At 45.6% G+C, this 22,492-nt stretch overlaps 1 protein-coding gene across 2 annotated transcripts in view; it reads left to right on the top strand.

Moving 5' to 3' along the window:
• BOC (BOC cell adhesion associated, oncogene regulated) overlaps positions 1–22,492 on the top strand; it is a 181,380-nt gene that overhangs the window by 66,776 nt on the left and 92,112 nt on the right. For both annotated transcript variants that reach the window (XM_030203900.1, XM_030203901.1), the window contains exon 2: positions 11,078–11,146. The gene's annotated coding sequence lies outside the window, so the exon portion shown is untranslated. The remainder of the gene's footprint in view (positions 1–11,077; positions 11,147–22,492) is intronic.

Genomic DNA, 22,492 nt, shown 5'->3' with positions numbered 1-22,492 from the left:
CCTACTCTTTGTTTTCTATTAGTTAACCAGCTTCCAATCCACAACAGGACATTGTCTCGGGTCCCCAAGGTATCTTAATTTCTTTGGGAGTCTCTGATGAGGAATTTTGTTAAAAGCTTTTGAAAAGAGTTTCTAAACCCAGTCCTTGGGATACACACCTAACCAGCCAGGTTTTTGGGATATCCACAGTGGATATGCTGGAGATAAATTTGCATTCACTACCTCTGTTGTATGCAAATCTATCTCATGCATATTCATTGTGGGTATCCTGAAATCCTGACGTCTAGGTGTGTCCTGAGGACTAGGTTGAGAATCTCTGATCTAGATACACTATGGGGCTCATTTTCAAAACAGAAAAACGCCCAAAAGCGGCACAAAGTAGCAGATCAACTTTTTTTTTTTTTGCCAAAATGTCCAAATTGCTAAGACAGTTTTCTATGCAGTGCGTCCAAATCACAAGTTACTATGATTTTGCAGAAAAGAATTGAGAGGCTTCTAGCTTCTGGACTGTGCTGTTTCATCAATGTGATGAGGTGCTTGCTTAACACCACTTGGTAATTGCTAGCCCTGATGACAGCCCTTGCATGGGTGAAACACGGCCAGTGTTGGGCTTTTTCTATTTTTATTCTAGAATAAAAGGCATATATAGTTCAAATTGATGAGATGCCCTAGGAATCTTTCAGCTTTCCTTACCCCCCCCCCCCCCTTTTGTGATCCTTTGGCTTTCCCCAACAATCATGATCACCCCAATCTCATCCCTTCCAGAATAATCTTGGTATATGTGCTATTTGGAACCAAAAGGTAACTGAACTCAAAAAATCCCACAAGAACAGTAGCAACACACCAAAAAGTGGGGAACAAAAATAACTGTGCATTGTTCTATATACATCGCAGTAATACATTTTATCTGTTGATCCTGTGGTTTGCCCAGCCTTCCTTCGTACCTCACTTTTTGTATATGTGCTATTTGCTCACCCTTGGTAGAAATATCCTTGGTTGTTTCTTTGTGTTTGTGTGGTTTGTCAGGACCTATTTTTTTGCTTCCATGCAGAGCTGCTGCCCTAGGTGACTGCTTTGTCCTGCCTGATGGTTGAACCAGCCCTGCCTTCAGTTAATTCCCAATGGAGACCAATTAATTGGTACCTTAATAATTGGGTTATTTACACCTGTTTTTATCATTTCATAAGGTTTGGTAGGAAAGGAAACTTTTCATGGTTAAATATGCTAAGTATTCTTTGGCCAGTAACCCCTAACTCCATGAAGATGCTGGAGAATTATTTTTGTCTTTTTGTCCATGAGAGAAAAACATTGGCATCACATGAACAATATGTTGAAATTCTCAGCACTAGTCTGTTGCAGTGAGTCAAAGTAAATAAAGGTTTGAAATTATTTGGAAAGGTATAGAGAATCAAACTAAAAATGTCATTCTTCAAATGGGCAAACCTTTTAGCCTAGGGTCCCTATTTTGTATTTATTTTTCAGTTTTAAGTGCATTTTTAAATTTGTAAACTACTTTGGATAACTTTTAGCCAGGAAGGCGGTATATACATTTTTTAAATAAGTAAATAAACTTTAGGGGTCTTTTTACCAAGCTATGGGAAAAGTTAGCCTTAACGTGCCCTTACGCAGGTTTTTCCTGCGTGCTAAGACCATTTTTCCCACAGTTGGAAAATGCCTGACTCTCTGTTTTCTCAATTAATAGCCATAGGTTTATAGTTTTTATTTGCACTTAGTAGACTGCCCAAGCTATCTTGCAGATCTGGGTGGTTTAGAGGCTAAAAACAGAAAACTTTGGAAAAGAACTACAGTATTTGATATCGCTCAGCAGTAGCACAATCAGTCAAAGGTGAAGGGTAAATAGAGGAAAAAGGGGAGAGAGACAGTACTTAGACCAAGAACCAGGGAAAGGGGAAGATTTAACAGTGCAATATGACAACCCAACTCTTATATGATTAATTGAAAGTCTGTTCAAGAAACCAGGTTTTCAAAGCTTTTTTTTCAAGTTCTTAAAGGAAAGTTCAGAACGTATCAGCGTGCGGCCATTAACAAAATTTAGTGCGTGAGCACTTACTTCCACCCATTTTGTAGGCAGTAAGGGCTCATGCTATAATCCTGCGTTAATCAGCGTGTGGTAATGTTGATGCACTAAGGGGCACTTTTACAAAGTGGCGGTAAGCCCAACGCAGGCTTACCGCATGCCTGCCTGGAGCTACTGCTGGCTCAACGCGGGCGCCAGTAGTAGTTCCAGCCCCAGCGTGCGCCATTTTCCACATTAGGGAAAATCGGGCCAAAATTGTAGTGCATTGCTAATCCAGTGTTGTGCGCTACCTGGTTACCTTCGGGTTAGTGCGGGAGCTTAGTGGGTGGTAGTAAGTGCTCCCCCTCACATGGCCACACGATAAAGAGCAATCAAAAACTCCCACTCTCCACCCCCCAATATGCCCCCTCCATGGAAAAAATAAAAAAATTCTTTTGCATGCGGTTTGCATGCACAAATGTCAAGCTTCTGCCTAACACAGCTTAGTAAAAGGGCCCCTTAGAGTGGCCTGTCATTTAGGCAGAAACCATTGTCAGGGGTGAGGGTTTCTCCTCGATGCTTCTCGTTTGGGCAGTGGATTGGGACACTTGTGCTGCTGAACACAGGCCATAATTCGAGCATCTTGCTCATCATGCTTCTCTGTTTAACTATGGGGTGTCCACGCCTTGAATATTGTATGCACTTCTCATGTCCCCATCTCAAGGAATATAAGAGAAGTAGGATGTGTGTGGAGAAGAAGAAGTAAATGACAAAAGGGGATCCAGGTGGTTCCCTAATGGAGAATTATAAAATCATGAGTGGGATGGAATAGGTTAATAGGGAACAGTTATTTAATCTCAGTGAAACAGGTAATAATAGCTTTCAAACCATTTTTAGAAAGTATGTCAACCAAATCCACTGAGATCCTGTCTTTCAGATAAAAAATATTTTAGTTAAAGTTGTAAGAGACTATAGGGCTCATTTTCAAAACAGAAAAACAACCAAAAAGCATCACAAAGCTGCAAATAGACTTTTTTTTTTTTTGCCAAAATGTTCAAATCGCTGTTTTTGAAACCCATTTGTAAGATGGTTTTCTATGCAGTTCATAGTGTGCCCAAATCACAAAGGGGGTAGTGAGGGCGGGATTTGAACATTCCCAAAACTTGGACATTTTTCTGCCATAATGGAACAAAGCAAAGACATCTGGGGCTAAAAGTTAAATGGTTTAGTTTAGACCTGTTTCAATCATGACTAAGTCACAAAAAGATGCCCAAAATGACCACTCGAGGGATTAAGTTATGAACCCCCCCTTACTCCCACAGTGGTCACTGACCCCCTCCCGTCCCCCAAAGATGTGAAAGAAACAGTGCGTACCAGCCTCTATGACCACTTTAGATGTTATGCCAGTCCTATTAGGGCAGCAAGCAGGTCCCTAGAGTAGCCTAGTGGCCGGTGTAGTCCACAGTAGAGAAGAAAACACAGGCCCATACCCCACTCTTAAATTTGTGGTGGAAAGTGTGAGCCTCCAAAACCCACCAAAAACCTACTGTACTCACATATAGGTGACACCTGCAGCCATAAGGGCTATTGTAGTGGTGTATAGTTGGGTACAGTAAGTTTTTTGGTGGGTTTTGGAGGGCTTACCATATAAAATAAGGGGGTAAAAGTGAGATGTGTACCTGAGACGTTTTATGTAAAGTCCACTGCTCTGCTGATATCTGTGTGGCCAGTCTATTAAGAATGCTGCCCCCCCCCCCCCCCTTCCATACATCCCAATGGCTTGTGTGTTTTTTCTCTTTTTTTTTTTTTTTTAATGGACCAAAAGATAGACACACCGAGCACAAAAACATCTAGCAAATTGCCATTTTTGATACATAAAGTTGGACATTTTTCTGGTTTGAAAATGGCCATATTCGCTACTGGAGTTTTGGATGTTTTCACCAAAACTTCCAAAATCGGATTTAGACATATCAAAAATGCTCTATGACGCTCTTGAACACTATTCCAACTGACTGATATGATAAGGGGAAATAAGAGGCTCTGGTTATAAGGGTTTTGAATGATGTACAGTTCTCTTAAACTACCCCCCCCCCCCCCCCACCACCACCACCCTTCTGTTTCAGTCTTCTCAAACTGGAGGATTTAAGGGATTTTTTTCTACTTAATCATTATTGAAAGTGTAAAATGTAATCTGTCCCCCCCCCCCCCCCCCGATATTCAGCTGGCGGCAGGTAGCGTGGTTAGCTGCTACTGACGACGCTTCAACTCCGGGCAGTTCCTGGTGAGCGGCATTGAATATTCAGGGTTGTTTGGCTGGCTGTCACTTAATTGGCCATGTGAATGTTCAGCGCTGGCTACTTAATAACAGACAAAGATAGGACTGCTATTTATGGGGTCCGATTTTTCCGCTAAACTTAGCTGGCCAGCACTTGAATATTTGCGAATAAACTGCTATATCACATGATACAGCTAGTTAGCCGCTAAGGGCCAGATTCTATAAAAGGCACCTAAAAAATCCACATGATAAACATTTCCGCCTAAGCGTATTCTGTAAGCGGTGCCTAGATTTAGGCGTAGTATATAGAATTTGCTTAGTTGATATCCCAGTGCCTAACACTACATGCCTCCATTTACACCAATGAAAACGTGGCATAAATCCCTGTGTGTAGATTTACATGCACTGGGGCCATATTCTGTTACTTCACTTGTAAATTTGGGAACGCTCATGAAGCGCCCATTTCCCTTCCCATAGCCACGCCTCTTTTGAATTACATGCACTAGAATTTAGGTGCAGTTCATTGCACTTAGCGAGTTCTGCTTGTAAATTCTAATTGCCAATTAGTGCTCATTATTGCTTGTGTTATTAACGCTGATTAGCTTGTTAAGCCAATTAGGTTACGAGCATTGTTATAGAATATCCCTGGATTTCAGCTTGTATCTGTAGGCGCACTATATAGAATCCAACAGTAAGTGCTAATATTCAGCTGTCTTGCACTGAAAGTGCTTAACCAGCCAATTATATAGTGCTGAATATCATGCCCTAAGTGTCATATTGGTTTGCAAATGATATTTAGCTTTATTTGGTGCTTCTGAAAGGATGTAGACAGTGAAGGAAATATGAGGATGTTTTTTAATGAAATTTACCCAGGTAACTGGCTAAATTCACTGGGCTAAAAATTTGCTTAGTGGCTAAAACTGTGCGCATAGATTATTCGTCTGATTTTTATTTGCAGGGAAGAGAAACGAGGCAGGGGGAGGAGGCAAGGTACCCAAGGCATAATTGTGAAATCTTTACTTTGTTGGAATACTTTGAAAGTTAATAAATAGAAAAAAAGAAAAATAAGATACTATTTTGATTGGACTAACTTAATACATTTTTTTTTACTAGCTTTCAAAGGGGCCTTTTTAGTATAGCTTAGTGCGTGCTAATGGACATTAGTGTGTGTTAAGTGCCACATGGTCCCATAGGTAGAACATGGGGTGCACAGCATTTAGTATTTTCAGTAACCCAGGTGTAAGGTTTGCAGATATTACCACCTGTGGATTTTAGCAGCCCAGATTTTCAAAGGGACACCTTTTTTGTACCATTGTATCCACCAGAGAAAGTCATAAAAACACAAAAAGGAGGGAAAGAGAAAAGACCTAAACAGACACATGAAAAGAGAATGGAGATGGACGTAGTTGAGAAGAGACACAGATGGAAAGACACAAGCAGATAGAAATATAGAGGGAAACAGACAGGCAGATGGAAAGGAGAAGCAGCAGACGGAAATAGATGGATGGAATGTGCCCACCTCACCTTCTGTACCTTTAAAAAGTGTTTCGCAAAAGTTATTTAATTCCCCACCCCTCAAAGCCGATTGGTTGTCAGGAGCTAAGTGACCAATCGGCCAACAGAGGCAGGAAGGTGTGCTCAGGTTTCTTCCCACTGGTGGGTCTCCCTGGCTTTACTCCTCTTGGGCTTGCCTGTCATGAAAGCCCTGATCAGGAGGATCAGCGTACAGGTAGTGAGACTCTGATGATTAGGGCTTACAGAGTATGAGAATATGAGTGTAACTTGGCATTAGTGCAGGATTATAGTATAACTAGGTTTTTAAAATAGCCTGGAAGATTTCTAGAGGACCGTGCCATTAATACTGATCAGACAGACTGGAGAATACCACCATGGAATGGACTTCCCCATTAGTATCAGTCAAGTTCCTTCAGGTGACCATGATTGGCCACTGCTGCTAAAGTATGCTGAACTCAGTGGACTACTGGTCTTACCCAGAATGGCACTTATTCATAAATTGCTTTGGTTTTCATTTTGCATGAAAAATGCTATTTCTAACCCAGATTTAAGCGTTGTGTTTCTCACTGGATGCCTTTCTGGCTTGCAGGATCAGGAGTTGCTGGTGGTTTTCTAATGCAGGGTGAATGCCGGACTGCTTGAGTGCTTCAGTGATCTCTTTTAACAGTTGGTATCACTGCAGTGCTTATTAGCCATGTTTTTACTTATGGTGCTCTAGTAGCTATTGCCTCCCTCCCTATCCTCCCCCCACACCCCTCCTCCAAAAACAAAACTTGTCCCTTTCTCTGAGCCTCCAACCTCTCCAGATTAGAACCCTTCAGCGACCTCGACCTTTTGAAAGGAAGAAAGAAAGAAAAGGAGAAAAAAAGGAGAGGGGTATAGAATAAAGAAAGCCGACCCAAGGGGCAATAGTCTCTTGAGCCAGCTCACTGCATTACAATGAATATGGACTCTATTAAGCTCCGTTCTGCCTGTTAGCGTTTCCCAGGGCAACCTAGCTCCCATATGGAAAGCATGCAGTATATTATTGTAGGCCTCTAGGCTTCATTGAAAGCCTGAGCCTTGACTGGCAGTTGAATCCCCTCCTCACACTTGACACTGCCTGTGTTTATCTAAAGCAAGGAGGGTGGGGTGGGGGGGGGCTGCATTTGGAAGCTTATTGTGAGAGATAGGAGAACAGGGAGGAGGAGGTATGGGAGGGGAGGGTGGAAAAGAAAAAAAACTCGTAAATATTCAGGAGGGATCATGAATGAAGGCAAGGGGGGGGGGAGGAAGAAAAAGCAGATGGAATTCCTGTTAAAGAACATAAAACCTACCCTTACCCCCCCCCCCCTTCTCCTTCCCAGATCCAACTCTCCAAAAAGAGAAAAAAAATTCTTCCATGGAGAGCCAGAGTTGCATTTATCCAATTAGCAAGGTTGTCAAATTGAATTATTGAATTTATACAGAGCTTGGGAGGTGAGGTGGGGGAGAGCAGGAATCTGAAATAAGCAGGGAGGGAAAATATGAGAATTCTTTTTTTTTTTTCCTTTTTCCTTTTGTAACGTTTTCTTTTTTTAACATTATGGACGTAAGATTTGCTATAAAGAAATGAGACGGCATGGTGTTCCTATGGTGGAAGGTGGCTCATGTGTGGAATGCATAACACCTACCGCTGTGCTTGTAGGAGTCTGTGCTGGGTGACTCATGCTTCTCCTGAAGATGGCAGAATTGATGTAGCTTCTGAAGGACCAGATGCCTCAATGGAAATTCAGGAAGCGATATGAAATTACAGAGAAATAATTCTGATTTATAAATGTGCAAGCCCATTTCAGTGGGTGGGAACAAGTAATGTGTTCAGGAGCCATGCAAGCTTGTGCTGGTGTTACCTGTGTTAGTCATCTTCTCAGAGTACCCTTTTTTTATCATAACTTTATTTCACAGATTTTCACCCTTCCCTTAAGTACGTTTTTACAGGGTCCTTCCCCCATACCTCCTAACCTAAGATTTTAAAAGATCCCCTTTCAAGTATCCATTTTTCAGCTGACTGTGCTTTGCCCACCATGGAGCTCTTCTGACCTCTTTACTGAGATTCAGAGCAGTAGAACTGGCCGAGGAGGAGGAACAGGAATGTCAATCATCGTTCAGAAATGAAATAACATCAAAGTGAAAAAGAGGAACTAACTACCAAGAACTTTATCTAAAATATCTGTATGTTAAGATGCTTGTCCTACAGTGTGGGTTTGTAGCATTTGGTATATTAGTGCCTATCAGTGGTTCCCAAACCTGGTCCTGGAGGAACCCTAGCCAGTCAGGTTTTCTGGATATCCACAATGATATCCTCTACTGCATTCATATCTCTCTCATGCATATTCATTGTGGATATCCTGAAAACCTGACTGGCTGGGGTGCCTCCAGGACCATGTTTGGGAACCACTGGTCTATGTCCTTCAGTCCAAAGGAGGTTGATTGGAAATGGCCTGCTAGGTTTTATGTCCTTTTTAACGTATGCAGCGTGATCCATACATTGAGTTTGCAAGGCCATTGATATGCTTGCCCACAGGAGTGCCACATGTAGGCTGTGTTATGCATGTAATCTGAGCGCATTGTGCACACCATGTTTCAGGGGTATCATCCATGGCAGGCTTACTAGGCTATCAGGAGTGGATGTGTTTTTTCATATCGCTTTGCTTTTGAACCCTTACAGATGTAGGTAAATGAAGCCCTTCAAATGAGCCTCCCACACAGCCCCACATCCTCCACAGGCCGCTCTTGTAGGCTGCTGTGGGTCAATAGGGACAGGCAGGATCACCCAGTTACCTATGGCTATTTTTAGAAAAAATGGAAATGCAAATTTGTGTAGATGTGTTGGAGAAGCAAAAACCAGAACTGGCTTGGATGTACTCATTTGGTAAATGGAGCCAGGTGTGTTTAGTTACTTAAACAATGGGGGTTGATTGTTAAAAATACAATAGCTTTCTGCCTAGAGAGTGCATTATAACTCTTATCATTGGTGTGCAGTGACCAGGCCTAAGTCTGCCTGGCAACATCTATGTTCTAAAACTGAGGCTGATAGGAACAAATGCACCAGCAGATACCCGTCTGGTCTGTTCATCACTAATGTTTGCTTCCTGCTATTCTCTCCTGGCGGTCCCAGTTGCATGATCCCTCACTTCTCACTTTCTAGCAGCTATTTGATACTTGCTGAAATAGTCTGTAGGCACAGGCTTTGCTTATGAATCTAACGGTTGCTTTAAAGTTGCACCTTTTGGAACTACCAAAGTCCCCTGTCACCTTCTAATGCCCTCAGTAGTCACTTGAGTTTACATCTTCAGATATTACTTATGGGCTTATTTTCGAAAAAGAAGGATGCCCATCTTTCGACATAAATCGGAAGATAGGCGTCCTTCTCACATGGTCATCCAAATCGGTATAAATGAAAGCCGATTTTTGAACGTCCCCAACTGCTTTCCGTCACAGGAACAGCCAAAGTTCAAGGGGGCATGTCGGAGGCGTAGCAAAGGCAGGACTTGGGCGTGCCTAAGACATGGACGTCCTTGACCCATAATGGGAAAAAAAGGGCGGCCCTGAAGAGCACTTGGACGACTTTACCTGCTCGTGTTTTTCTTACGACCAAGGCACAGAAAGGTGCCCGAAATGACCAGATGACCACCGGAGAGAATCGGGGGTGATCTCCCCTTACTCCCTCAGTGGTCACTAACCCCCTCCCACCCTCAAAAAAATAACTTTCAAAATATTTTTTGCCAGCCTCAGATGCCATACTCAGCTCCATCACAGCAGTATGCTGGTCCTTGGAGCAGTTTTAGTGGACGCAGTGCACTTCAGACAGGCGGACCCAACCCCACCCCCCACCCCTACCTGTTGCGTTTGTGGAGGAAACAGCGAACCCTCCAAAACCCACCACAAACCCACTGTACCCACATGTAGGTACCCCCCTTCACCTGTAAGGGCTATGGTAGTGGTGTACAGTTGTGGGTAGTGGGTTTTGGGGGACTCAGCACACAAGGGAGCTATGTACCTGGGAGCAATTTATGAAGTCCACTGCAGTGTCCCCTAGGGTGCCTGGTTGGTGTCCTAGCATGTCAGGGGGACCAGTGCACTACAAATACTGGCTCTTCCCATGACCAAATGGCTTGCATTTGGCTGTTTCTGTGATGAACGTCCTTGGTTTCCATTATCGCCGAAAATCAGAAATGACCAAGTCTAGGAACGACGTAAAATTCAAGATTTGGACGTCCCTGACCGTATTATCGAAACAAAAGATGGACGTCTTATCTTCTTTGATAATACGGGTTTCCCCGCCCCTCCATCGGGCCGTTTTGCGAGGATGTCCTCAGCAAAACTTGGATGTCCCTTTCGATTATGCCCCTCCACGTGTATAAAGTGTCACCTGTAGCCCCACTGTTTTGTATTTATTTTTAATGAGCTCTTCAATTTCCTGGTCTTTAGGGCAAAAAGCCTGATTTGGTTATTCTCGCAATAGCCTAGTTTGACTGTACTGTGCTGAACACTCACTTAGTGAACTAGTTTTCACGGTAAAACCTGGTTCATTGCTGCTGGTCAATATTTAGCCAGTGGCACTCAACATTTCATTAAATACTGGCCACCACCAGCTAAATTAGACCCGGATATTAAGTGCTGGGTCCTATTTGGAACATCTGGGTGTTCAGTGTTGCCTGGAAGCTATGCAGTACGAACGATTATTTAGTGGTCTTGCAATCCAGAGGTGGCCAGTTCAAACACTGCTCCTTGTGATCTTGGGCAAGTCACTTAACCCTCCATTGCTTCAGGTACAAACTTAGATTGTGAGCCCTCCTGGGACAGAGAAATATCCAGTGTACCTGAATGTAACTCACCTTGAGCTACTACTGAAAAAGGTGTGAGCAAAATCTAAATAAATAAATAAATGGGAAACCCACATAACCAACTGGACATGGGACTGCGTTTTATGCAGTCCAGCATGTCTGGTTAGCTGTCTGGGCAGCAGCATAGAACATTGGCGGTGCCTGGATGACTCCCCCCCACCCAGCATCGGCCAGAGAGTGCTGCTGAATATCTGCTCATAGGCCGGCCAGTGTGATTTAACCAGGCAGGGCCCTTTCCTACCCAGTTAAATTGCTTTGAATATCAACCCCTACTTCTTAATCTGCTTCTGCGTTCCTTCTTGAAAGAAGGTAGTGTCGTGAATGCATTTGACATGAAATCTGAAAGGTAAGATTAAATAAATTCAAGAAGCATGTGGTTAATCCTTATTTTTTTCTTCTTTGCAGTGGTAATACAGAGGAGTTCTGATCTTTGGCCCCCTTTTTGAGGTCATACAGGGTTGCTAGAGACTGTAGGTAAGTGCAAAATACACTTTATAGGTGACAATTTCTGGTGTAACTAAACTTTGGCTCTGTGTGTCACCACTTCCAGCCATTTTTCTGTGCCATTGTGTTTGCTGGACCCTTCCTCAGGCTTTTGCTGCTCTTGGCTTGTGGAATAGCTCCAAGGCACTTTCATAATAATAACAGTGTTTGCTAGCAGATAAGGGGCATCTGGGCTCCCTCACCCCCCAGTTTGCCCCAGTTCCATCCTTTCCTTCCCTATCAACTGTGCAATCATGAACCTTCCTTGACCTCTGATCATTTTCTTTTTCCTTGCAGTCTTCCATATGCATGCCTAAACTCTTTCAGTGTTTTAGTTAACATCATCTCTAGGCATCTACTTCCCTGCTTTTGAAGATGATGACCTTTACTCTGTGCCCGAACCCTGGCCAGCCCATGTTTCATGGCAAAGTTAACAGAATTAGGGGTCCTACAGGACATCACTTCATTTACCCCTTGGCTACTTGTGTTTATTCCCCTGTTGCTGGCTGTCCCCAAGATCTTGTTTTCTGGGCCGTTTTTCACTGATTTGGCAGAAAATGATTGTAATTGCAGGGATGTTCCACTGCAAAAAGAGTTATTAGGAGATGTGGACTTATTATAATTGTTAGTTGATGGCTTTGCAGTATAAGGGAGGAGGATCCCCGGATAGGTTGGTTTGGGAATGACAGACGTGAGTAAAAATAATATTACGTTTTGTACTGGAACAGAATCTATGAACAGCCTACGGTGGGTACAGAAGTTTTGATCTGTTATATTTCTTACAGACATCACAGTGTTACTTAACACCGAGAAAGAATAAGCAAGGAAGGGTTCTCAGAGAAATAAGAATTGTGGTTGCTGTATTAGGTCAGTTGAATATGGAGAAATGAGAGTTGCTAATGAAGTTGTAGGTGATACCTTTCTATTGGACTAACTCAGTTTATATGGGACTAGCTTTGACAGATATATTGAGATATCACCTATAACTTGTTTGCCCTTTGCTTCTACATAGGAGAGAAATAAGCCATTTTTGTTGTAAAACTGAATTGACTTCTGCTTTTCTAGGAAATTATTCTGAGCCCAAAAAAACTCTAATGACACTATGTAAAGTTCTGCAGAAACACATAATTAAACACTCACTGTATTCTAAAAACATTTTTACATGTTGACAGTATTCTGTCTGTGAAATCTATCCTGTGATCCTTTCAGGCCTTCAGGTAATAGTTTTTGGAGTAGCATAAAATAAAATGGGGCAGGCCAGCCTGGTTATCCAACAGCAGCGCTGCATAATGGGAGAGACATTGCTTCAACTTCTAACCTCCACTGCTGCTCCTTAGGATGCCAAGAGTGAGGTCCACTACAGGGGTAGCATTCATAGCTGTGGGGAAGAAGCAGTACCTGTTCCATGAAGGCAATACCTGCTGGCTGACTACCTCAAAGGTGCACTTCTGCCAGGTTGCAGAGTTCATCAAGTCCATGTTTCTTTGCACGTTACTACTAACACTCTACTAATAAAGCAACTAAGTAAAGATAAATAAAATACATGCCTCTCAGCCAAAGGGTGGTAGCTGCAATGGCTGGACTTGAGGGCCTTGTTTCCAGGCTCCAGCAGATAGTATCCTAGATCCAAACAGGAGCAAACTCCTGGCCTCGGTGACAGCAGGGCTAAAAATGCAGGCTTTTCTTCCTCCTGTTACTGAAAATGCAATGGACACCAGAGATGGAAATAATAAGAATAGAGGCAAGACCAGAACATGAAAAAAAGAAATGCTGATCCCCCCCCCCCCACAAAAAAAAGAAAAAAGCCTGTGACTCCAGAAGTTAGGAAGTTCAAAGTCCCTTGGCCTGGACCTATTTTCTACACAGAATTTATATGTTGGGAGCAGCAGGATTTTGTTGGCTAATTTAGGAGCCCTTTTACTAAGCTGCGTTAGGCGCTAATACATGTCTAATGCAGCAAAAATCGCCTAATGCAGGATGCGCTAAAGCATTCCACATAGTGTTGCCATCTGCGTGCACTAACCGATTATTATTTATTTTTTTGAAGTGGGAGCATAAGGGGCAAAGAATGGGTGTGGATGCACTAATCAGCTAGCGTATGCAAATTACCACCGCTCCAACTGGTTAGCACGGCCATAACACGGGATCCATTAAAACCATCTGGATTGGAGCGGTAAGTGCTCCTGTGGTAATTTTTTTTTTAATGGCCACACTCTTAATGCTAGCAATAGAACAAAGCCATTAATGAAACAAGATGAAGAAAAGCCTTTTTTAATGGCCGCACTAGATATGGGCTTAGCGCACGAGAGAGGCCCACATAAGAACTTACTAAGTCTGTTTCTTAGCATGGCTTAGTAAAAGGACCCCTTAATTTTTAGGAGTGCACAGTTTAGATTTTTGTTTTAGGGCTGCTGGGGGGGGGGCGGGGGGGACAAGATTCCCTGCTGGCCACTGGTCCTTCTTCCTGCCTTGTTCCGCCTATGTGGAATCAGGAAGTTACTTCCCAGGAGGACGGACGCAGCAGAAAGAGGGACCTGTGTCCGGCAGAGCAGCTTCTCTGAATTGCTGCTGCCTGCCAGCCAATGACTTTACTTTTGACTGATGGCGGAGATGCGGCGGGACCCTTAAGATCGTTTGACCTGGGCCCAGCTTTGTCTCTTGGTAGCCTTGGTCTACAAATCGTTTTATGCATCAGAAATAAATGCTTCTGATTCTGATATAGATAATTGTCTACTGTGACCATCCAACCTTCACAGCGAAACAAAAATTCTTGCTTCCCCCATTACGCAGACAGAAATTGTGAATGCTTTAAAAAAAAAAATTAAGCTCCACGTATGGATGGTTTTCCAGCAGAATTCTATAAGCAGTTTGTGTCAGACCGCTCTCCTTTATTACAAACTCTCTATAATACCATGATATAGGATCAGAATATTTCTGGTACATTTGTTGAGGCTAAAATAGATAGTACTCTCTCTACCAGGTTCAGGTATAACTATATGGCTAACTATAGATCAATTTCTATGATTAATTTAGATAGTAAAATATATGCTAAGATTATGGCTCTTACGGTAGGATTGTTGATGGCCTATCTCATCCATCCTGACCAAAAATGGTTTTATGCAAAATAGAGTCACTATATAGGTTATTCTGTAATATCCTTTCATTGGCAGAAACCTCCATACAACTGCTAGTTGCTCTTTCCCTGGATGCAGGGAAGGCATTTGATCGTGTTGATTGGCGTTTCCTATTTAGAGTGTTACATTGGTTTAACTTTGGTCCAGAGTTTATTGATATGTTTAAAATGTTGTATCCGCATCTGATAATTACAATTTTTGTCAATAACATTTTCTCTGGTGCCTTCTCTGTGTCCAGGGGGATCAGACAAGGATATCCTCGCCCCCTTTTATTGTTTAATCTTGCAGTTGAACTCTTGGCTCTTGCATTACATCAACACTCCCAGATCTCAGGTTTTAAATTTAGCCATACTGAAATTAGGTTATCATTATCCACTGATGATCTTATGTTATATGTTGATATTGGCTCCATCCCACATATTTTATCTCTCATTGACTCTCTCTTTCATTTTGGGTTACAAAGTGAACTGGGATAAAATGAGTGCCTCCCATTAAGTGAAGTTATCAACCAGCAAGATTGGTAACTTTTCCCTTTAAAATCCAGACTTCTTTTATTAAAGATTTAGGTATTCAATTTAATCTTTCAATAATTGATACCATAGTTAAAAACATGAATCTTCTTCTGTCATCATTAAAGGATATAGGACTTCTTATACAATGCTGCGCTAACAATTCCTGGTGGCAAATGAGAGGAAGCCTATTCAATTCCTACGGGCTTCCTCTCATTTGCTGCGCAGTAGTCGCAAGCATGGCTTTGTAAAAGAAGCCTATAATCTCTAGTTCCATATCATCAAGCTGATCAATCCATAGACTGGTGGGTTGTGTCCATCTACCAGCAGGTGGAGATAGAGAGCAAACTTTTGCCTCCCTATATGTGGTCATGTGCTGCCGGAAACTCCCCAGTATGTTCTCTATCTCAGCAGGTGGTGGTCACACACAGCAGCAGCTCTGGCTAGGCCTCCAAGCCTAATCCTTAGGTTTTGTTGAGGCCTGGGGTTGAGGGCTCTTTTGAGCAAGTGCAAACCTGGTGGTGCCAGGTCCCTCCTTTTCTCCCCCCTCCCGCTGGCTCCGTTTAAAAAAAAAAAAAAAAAAAAAATTTTAAACGTCTTTAAAGGCGTTTAATTCGACGTTTCTTTAAACGTTCATTGCAGCTACTCACTGGGACACCAGTTCGTTACAGCTCGGAGCGGCAAGCAGGTAATTTTACCTTTTTATAGTGGGCAGGGGGTTCCCCGATTCTTCTCCTCGTGGCATATGGCGTCGGAGGGCGAGGGCGCAAAGGGTCGCTCCCCGGATCGCTGGAGCGCTTCTAGAGGGGATGCGGGGGTTTTACAACCTGATTCGCCCTTGATGGGTGACAGTTTAGTGGCCGATGAATGTCCCGGTCGTTCCTCCGGCGTGGCGGTTTTTTCCCGCCATAAACGCCCATCCCCCACTCCTCGCCTCCGCCATCTTGGCCGGCCACGCGGCTCGGACGGCTTCTTCGTGGGCCGCCCTTGAGGTTGGAGACATTAATGCCATGAACGCCCTTAATTTGGGCGACGGCACAAGCGGCTAAAGTTAAGCGCCGTTCTTCCCGCGCGGCTCCTTCGCGGAGTTTCGCGCCGGACGCCATTTTGGATGCGCAGCATGTCTCTCCCCCGCTATTGCGAGCGCCGGTTGAGAGTGCGTCTAGGGCTGTTGCCCAGGCTGCGGAAGTGCACAGTCTGGGGGGTTTCTCCCCCGAGTTTGTTTTGCTGCTGCATCAGGCTTTCCTCATGCAAAACGCTGCCCCTGCTCCCTCTTCTGATAAAGAGGTTGAGGTTCCCAGAGGTAAACGCCCTCGGGTTGATTTCCAGGCCTTGGAGGACTTTGTCTCCTCCGATGTAGATGAGGGCAGCGTGTCTGAGGTCTCCCAACGGTCCTTTGCGGATTCCTTGGAGGAGATAGATCCCCGCTCGGATGGAGCGGATGACCCCTCTGCAGCGCGGCTTTTTAGCCCAGAGGATTTGCCCAACCTGTTTTTACAGGCCATGGACACTTTGAAGATTCCTCTCCGGAGGACGTCTCTCCCTCAGCCCCTGTTGGCTCTGCCATTATGCTGGGGACGAAGCGCCCGCCTAGATCCTTCCACGTGCATGATGCCATGCACTCCTTAATTGCGGCTCAATGGGATGTCCCGGAAACGAGCCTTAAAGTGGCTAGGGCTATGTCCCGCCTCTATCCTTTGGCTGTGAGTGAACGTGAGGCCTATCTGTGGCCTACCGTGGATTCTTTAATCACTGCGGTGACTAAGAAAACGGCGTTGCCGGTGGAAGGTGGCACGGCCCTAAAGGACCCCCAAGACAGAAGATTGGAGGCGGCCTTAAGGTCGTCCTTTGAGGCAGCTGCTTTAAGTTTGCAGGCCTCAGTTTGCGGCTCCTATGTGGCCAGGGCGTGCCTGACTATGGTGCAGCGGGCTTCCCCCTCGGATCTTTCCTTGAGGGCTGATTGGCCGGCCCTGGAATCGGGCTTAGCCTATTTGGCAGACTTGCTGTATGATGTCTTGAGAGCCTCAGCTAAAGGCATGGCTCAGACAGTCTCTGCGCGGCGGTGGCTTTGGCTGAAACATTGGTCTGCTGACCACGCCTCTAAATCCCGCCTGGCTAGATTGCCTTTTAAAGGCAAGCTGCTCTTTGGGGTCGAGCTGGACAAAATCGTGACCGATCTCGGCACGTCTAAGGGCAAGAAATTACCAGAGGTCAGGGCTCGGGCTAGTACTCGTCCCGGTACCTCCAGAGGACGGTTGCTGGAAGCCCGTCGGTACCGCCCGGGCAAGTCGGGTTCCTCTGCCCCCTCTTCCTTCAAGAGGAATTTCTCCCCCAAGCAGCATTCCTTTCGCAGAGACCGCCGTCCCGGAGGTGCTCCCTCCGGTCCTCCCCCAGGGTCTCGTACCCAATGACGGGGCCTTGGTCCACGTCCCAGTGCAGATTGGAGGACGGCTGTCCTCGTTTCTGGGCGAGTGGACCTCTATAACTTCAGACGCGTGGGTGCTGGAAGTCATCAGAGACGGCTACAAGCTAGAGTTCTGCCAACCCTTAAGAGACGGGTTTGTACTCTCTCCCTGCAAGTCTCCGGTCAAGCTGTGGCAGTGCAGCAGACCTTGGACAACCTGATCCGCCTGGGTGCGGTCGTTCCGGTGCCAAAAATCAGATTGGCCAGGGACGTTACTCCATTTACTTTGTGGTTCCAAAGAAAGGAGGTTCTGTCCGGCCTATCCTCGACCTCAAAGGGGTCAATCGGGCCTGGAAAGTGAGGCACTTTCGCATGGAGACTCTCCGCTCTGTTATAGCGGCAGTTAAGGCAGGAGAGTTCTTGGCTTCCTTGGACATCAAGGAAGCGTACCTGCATATTCCCATCTGGCCTCCTCTCCAACGCTTTCTGCGTTTTACAGTCCTGAGACGACACTTCCAGTTCAGAGCCCTCCCTTTCGGGTTGGCTACTGCTCCGCGGACCTTTTCCAAAGTAATGGGGGTCATAGCGGCCTTCCTGCTAAAGGAAGGAGTACAAGTCCATCCTTATCTGGACGACTGGTTGATCCGAGCCCCCTCTTATGCAGAGTGCGGCAAAGCTATGGACCGGGTAGTTGCTCTTGTGAGCTCCCTGGGATGGATCATCAACTGGAAGAAGAGCCAGCTGCGCCCGACTCAGTCCCTGGAGTATCTGGGAGTTCGATTCGACACCCAAGTGGGCAGAGTGTTCCTGCCAGACAATCGGATTGTCAAGCTTCAGGCTCAGGTGGACTAGTTCCTAGTAGCCTCTCCTATTCGGGCTTGGGACTACGTGCAGCTGTTGGGCTCTATGACGGCCACGATGGAAGTAGTGCCCTGGGCCAGGGCTCATATGAGACCACTACAGCTATCTCTGCTGCTGCGCTGGACTCCGATGTCGGAGGATTATGCTGTGCGCCTTCCCGTGGACCCAGCAGTGCGCAAGGCGCTGAGCTGGTGGACGCAGACAGACAAGTTGTCTGCAGGATTGCCTCTGGTGACTCCGGAGTGGATTGTCGTCACGACAGACGCCTCTTTGATGGGCTGGGGAGCCCACTGCTTGGAAGGACAGCGCAGGGGCTCTAGTCTCCTGCAGAGGCAAGTGGTCTATCAACCTCCTGGAACTCAGAGCCATTCGGTTGGTGTTATTGGAGTTCATCCCGGTACTGGTGTTGTAGCCTGTACGGGTCCTGTCGGACAATGCCACGGCTGTGGCCTATATCAACCGCCAGGGAGGTACCAAGAGCGCCCCTCTAGCCAAGGAGGCTATGAGTCTTTGCCAGTGGCGGAAGCGAACCTGGAGCAGCTTTCAGCGGCCCACATTGCCGGAGTCATGAATGTCAAGGCGGACTTTCTCAGTCGCCATACCTTGGAGCCCGGAGAGTGGCAACTATCTGCTCAGGCGTTCTTGGACATCACGAAGCGCTGGGGCCAGCCGAGCCTAGATCTGATGGCGTCATCGGCCAATTGCCAAGTGCCGCGCTTTTTTCAGCAGAGGACGGGACCCTCGATCCCTGGGAGTAGATGCTCTTCTCCAACAGTGGCCGACACAAGAGCTCCTCTATGTGTTCCCGCCCTGGCCCATGTTGGGCAGGGTGCTAGACCGGGTGGCACAGCATCCCGGCAGGGTAATCCTGGTGGGTCCGGATTGGACCAGACGTCCCTGGTATGCGGACTTGATCAGGCTCTCAGTCGACGATCCTCTGCGGCTGTCAGTGGAGCAGGGCCGGTTACATCAGGGTCCCGTGGTGATGGAGGATCCCTCTCCCTTTGGTCTTATGGCCTGGCTATTGAGCGGCAGCGTCTGAGGAAGAAGGGCTTCTCAGACAAGGTCATCGCCACTATGCTGAGAGCGAGGAAACGCTCTACTTCTACTGCTTACGCCAGGGTTTGGCGTATCTTTGCAGCATGGTGTGAAGCAGGCTCACTTTCTCCCTTCACTGCTCCAATTTCTTCAGTGTTGGCGTTCCTGCAAGAAGGTCTGGAGAAAGGCCTGTCGCTCAGTTCCCTTAAAGTCCAGGTAGCGGCTCTGGCTTGCTTCAGGGGCCGCCTGAAGGGTGCTTCCCTGGCTTCGCAGCCAGATGTGGTGCGCTTCTCAAGGGAGTTTAATCACATCGCCCTCCTCTGCACTCAGTGGTGCCTGCGTGGAATCTCAACCTGGTGCTAAGAGCATTGCAGAAGCCGCCTTTTGAACCCTTGTCGAGGGCATCTCTGAAAGACCTGACGTTGAAAGCAGTCTTTTTGGTGGCTATCACTTCAGCCAGAAGAGTTTCCGAGCTCCAGGCGCTCTCATGTCGAGAGCCTTTTCTGCAGTTCACTGAGGCAGGAGTGACTATTCGCACAGTGCCTTCCTTCCTGCCCAAGATTGTTTCTCGCTTCCATGTGAATCAGCAGCTCTGTCTCCCTTCCTTTCGTAGGGAGGACTACCCAGAGGAGTACTCTGCTCTTAAATATCTGGATGTGAGACGAGTCATCTTCAGATACTTGGAAGTGACCAATGATTTCCGGAAATCGGATCATCTGTTTGTCCTGTTTGCAGGTCCTCGTAAGGGTCTGCAGGCTGCTAAGCCTACAGTGGCAAGATGGGTCAAGGAAGCCATTGCAGCGGCTTATGTGGCCGCGGGGAAGGTGCCGCCTATCCAGCTGAAGGCTCACTCCACGAGAGCTCAGGCGGCCTCGATGGCAGAGGCCGGATCCGTCTCCTTGGAAGAGATATGCAAGGCGGCAACTTGGGCTTCGGCTCATACATTCTCCAAGCATTTACCGTTTGACTGTGGCTGCACGGGCGGAGGCCCGGTTTGGAGCTTCAGTGTTGAGGTCAGGGATTTCAATGTCCCGCCCTGGGTGAGTACTGCTTCGGTACATCCCACCAGTCTATGGATTGATCAGCTTGATGATATGGAAGGTAAAATTATGTATATCATACCTGATAATTTTCTTTCCATTAATCATAGCTGATCAATCCATAGCCCCTCCCAGATATCTGTTTTTATTCTGGTTGCATTTCAGGTTCAAGTTTAGTCTTCAGTTATTTCAGAAAGACTTCGTGTTCAAGTTCTTTCACTTGGATTCTTCAAGAGTTGAGACGAGTTTGTGTTACAGTGAGCTGCTGCATTCCTCTCCCCTCCGTTTTACGGGGCTGGATTGAGACATAAATTCTGCCGGCACTCCCTCCCGCTTCGTGCGGCTGTAGGGCAGCTTTGTACCCCTCCCGCTTCGGCGGTGTTAGGGTCAGTCAGCTCCTCCCGCGGTTGCGGTTTGCAGGATAAGCCAGATCCCCCCGCATCGGTGGGTGTGGTGTCCCTCCCCCGCTCCGCGGGGATGAGCTGGACGGATTCCCCTCCCCCACTTGTGTGGGGATGAGCTGGGTTAATTCCCCTCCCCCGTTTCGGCGGTGGTGAGCTGGGCAGAGTGTCCCTTCGTGGGTGTAATTCTCTAAGTGCTGAGTCCTGCGGATGGAGCTTTGATATCGACATACTGAGGAGTTTCCGGCAGCACATGACCACATATAGGGAGGCAAAAGTTTGCTCTCTATCTCCACCTGCTGGTAGATGGACACAACCCACCAGTCTATGGATTGATCAGCTATGATTAATGGAAAGAAAATTATCAGGTATGATTATACATAATTTTACCTTGGTCTCCATTGTTTCTCAGTTTGAGGGGGAGACTTGAAATCATTAAAATGACCCTAACTCCTAAAATAAATGATATTTTGAGTATGTTACCCCTTAGGTTTTCTAAATATTGCTATAAAAATATTGAGAAGATTTTATTACAATTTTTATGGCATTAAAATCTCCCTGGATTGCCTCAAGAACCCTTTTTTATTGGACATAACTTAATACATTTCTTGATTAGCTTTCGAAGGTTGCCCTTCTTCCTCAGATCAGAAATAAGCAAATGTGCTAGCTGACAGTGTATATAAATGAAAACATTCAAGCATTACTATGACAGTCTGACAGGGTGGGAGGAGGGGGGTGGGTAGGAAGTATGCATGGGGACATCAAAGCATATCATTGATATTCTAACAGGATGGGTGTGGATAGGTGAGGGGAGGGTGATCAACAGAGACATACAGCTTTATGGTTTATAATGGGCTAAGAACCCCAGATCCTTGTTAAGTCCTTTCTGTTGGGTGTTAAAATATTCAATCATTCTGACTTCAAAGGTCTTACGTTCTTGTATGGTTTTAAAGTTACCTTTCAGGATTCTCACTGTGAAGTCACTGGTACAGTGTCCTGGTCCTGTAAAATGTTGACCAACAGGCGTGGGAACCCTGCTGGCACCAGTATTGTTCATATGATGTCTATGTAAATTGAATCTTGTCTTAAGCATCTGGCCTGTTTCTCCAATATAGCATCCTTCGTTACATTTTTTACACTGAATGTATATACCACATTGGAAGATGAGCAAGTGAAAGATCCCTTTATGTGAATATCTTTCCTTTGTGGATGACTTTGGGGTCCTGTGAAATATTTGGCATAGTTTGGCAACTGGATAAATTACAGGGAAGTGTGCTCTTCTGTTCCTTTTCAGTCTGTGATGGAAGTTTACTTCTGATTAGCTTATGTTTTAAGTTGAGTTGCTGTCGGAAGGCCAGTACTGGTGGGGATGGGAATATCTCTTTCAGTAATTCATCCTCCTGGAGTATAGGTTGTAGATCTCTTATGATTTTCCTCAGTTTTTCCAGCTCTGGATTGTATGTCACTACAAGAGGGATTCTGTCATCTTTACTTTCTGACAATCTGCAAGAAGATTGACATCATTCCCAAAGGACTGAGGATCAAAAATCCTTTGGCTACTACTTACAATTCTGACTATGCAGAGAAACTCTGCAAACGCACTAGTCAGAAAATAAGAAATGAACTTATACATCAACTCTACAAGAAAAAAAGAATAATACAAACCCAAAGGGATGTAATCATGAGGAACATGGAGGAATTACATCCACACCTTGTGAACCAACTTAAAGAGGACCTACATAACATGCAAGGAGAAAAACAATACATTGCTATCCGCAAAAAGGAAATAAAGCTATATTCTCTTCTTCAAAATCAAAGAGAGAGAAACTGCTTATCCTTGAATAGCTACAGCTCTGCAGAACCAACATCCCCAGACACCTTGGAGACACTTGGATACACATCTGAGGCATGTGAAAATCAGAGCCCAAACAAACCAGGGAATACTGATCA

The sequence above is a fragment of the Microcaecilia unicolor genome, chromosome 5 (genome assembly GCF_901765095.1).
Source record: "Microcaecilia unicolor chromosome 5, aMicUni1.1, whole genome shotgun sequence".
Taxonomy (NCBI): domain Eukaryota; kingdom Metazoa; phylum Chordata; class Amphibia; order Gymnophiona; family Siphonopidae; genus Microcaecilia; species Microcaecilia unicolor.
This window is presented reverse-complemented; position numbering and strand designations above follow the sequence as displayed.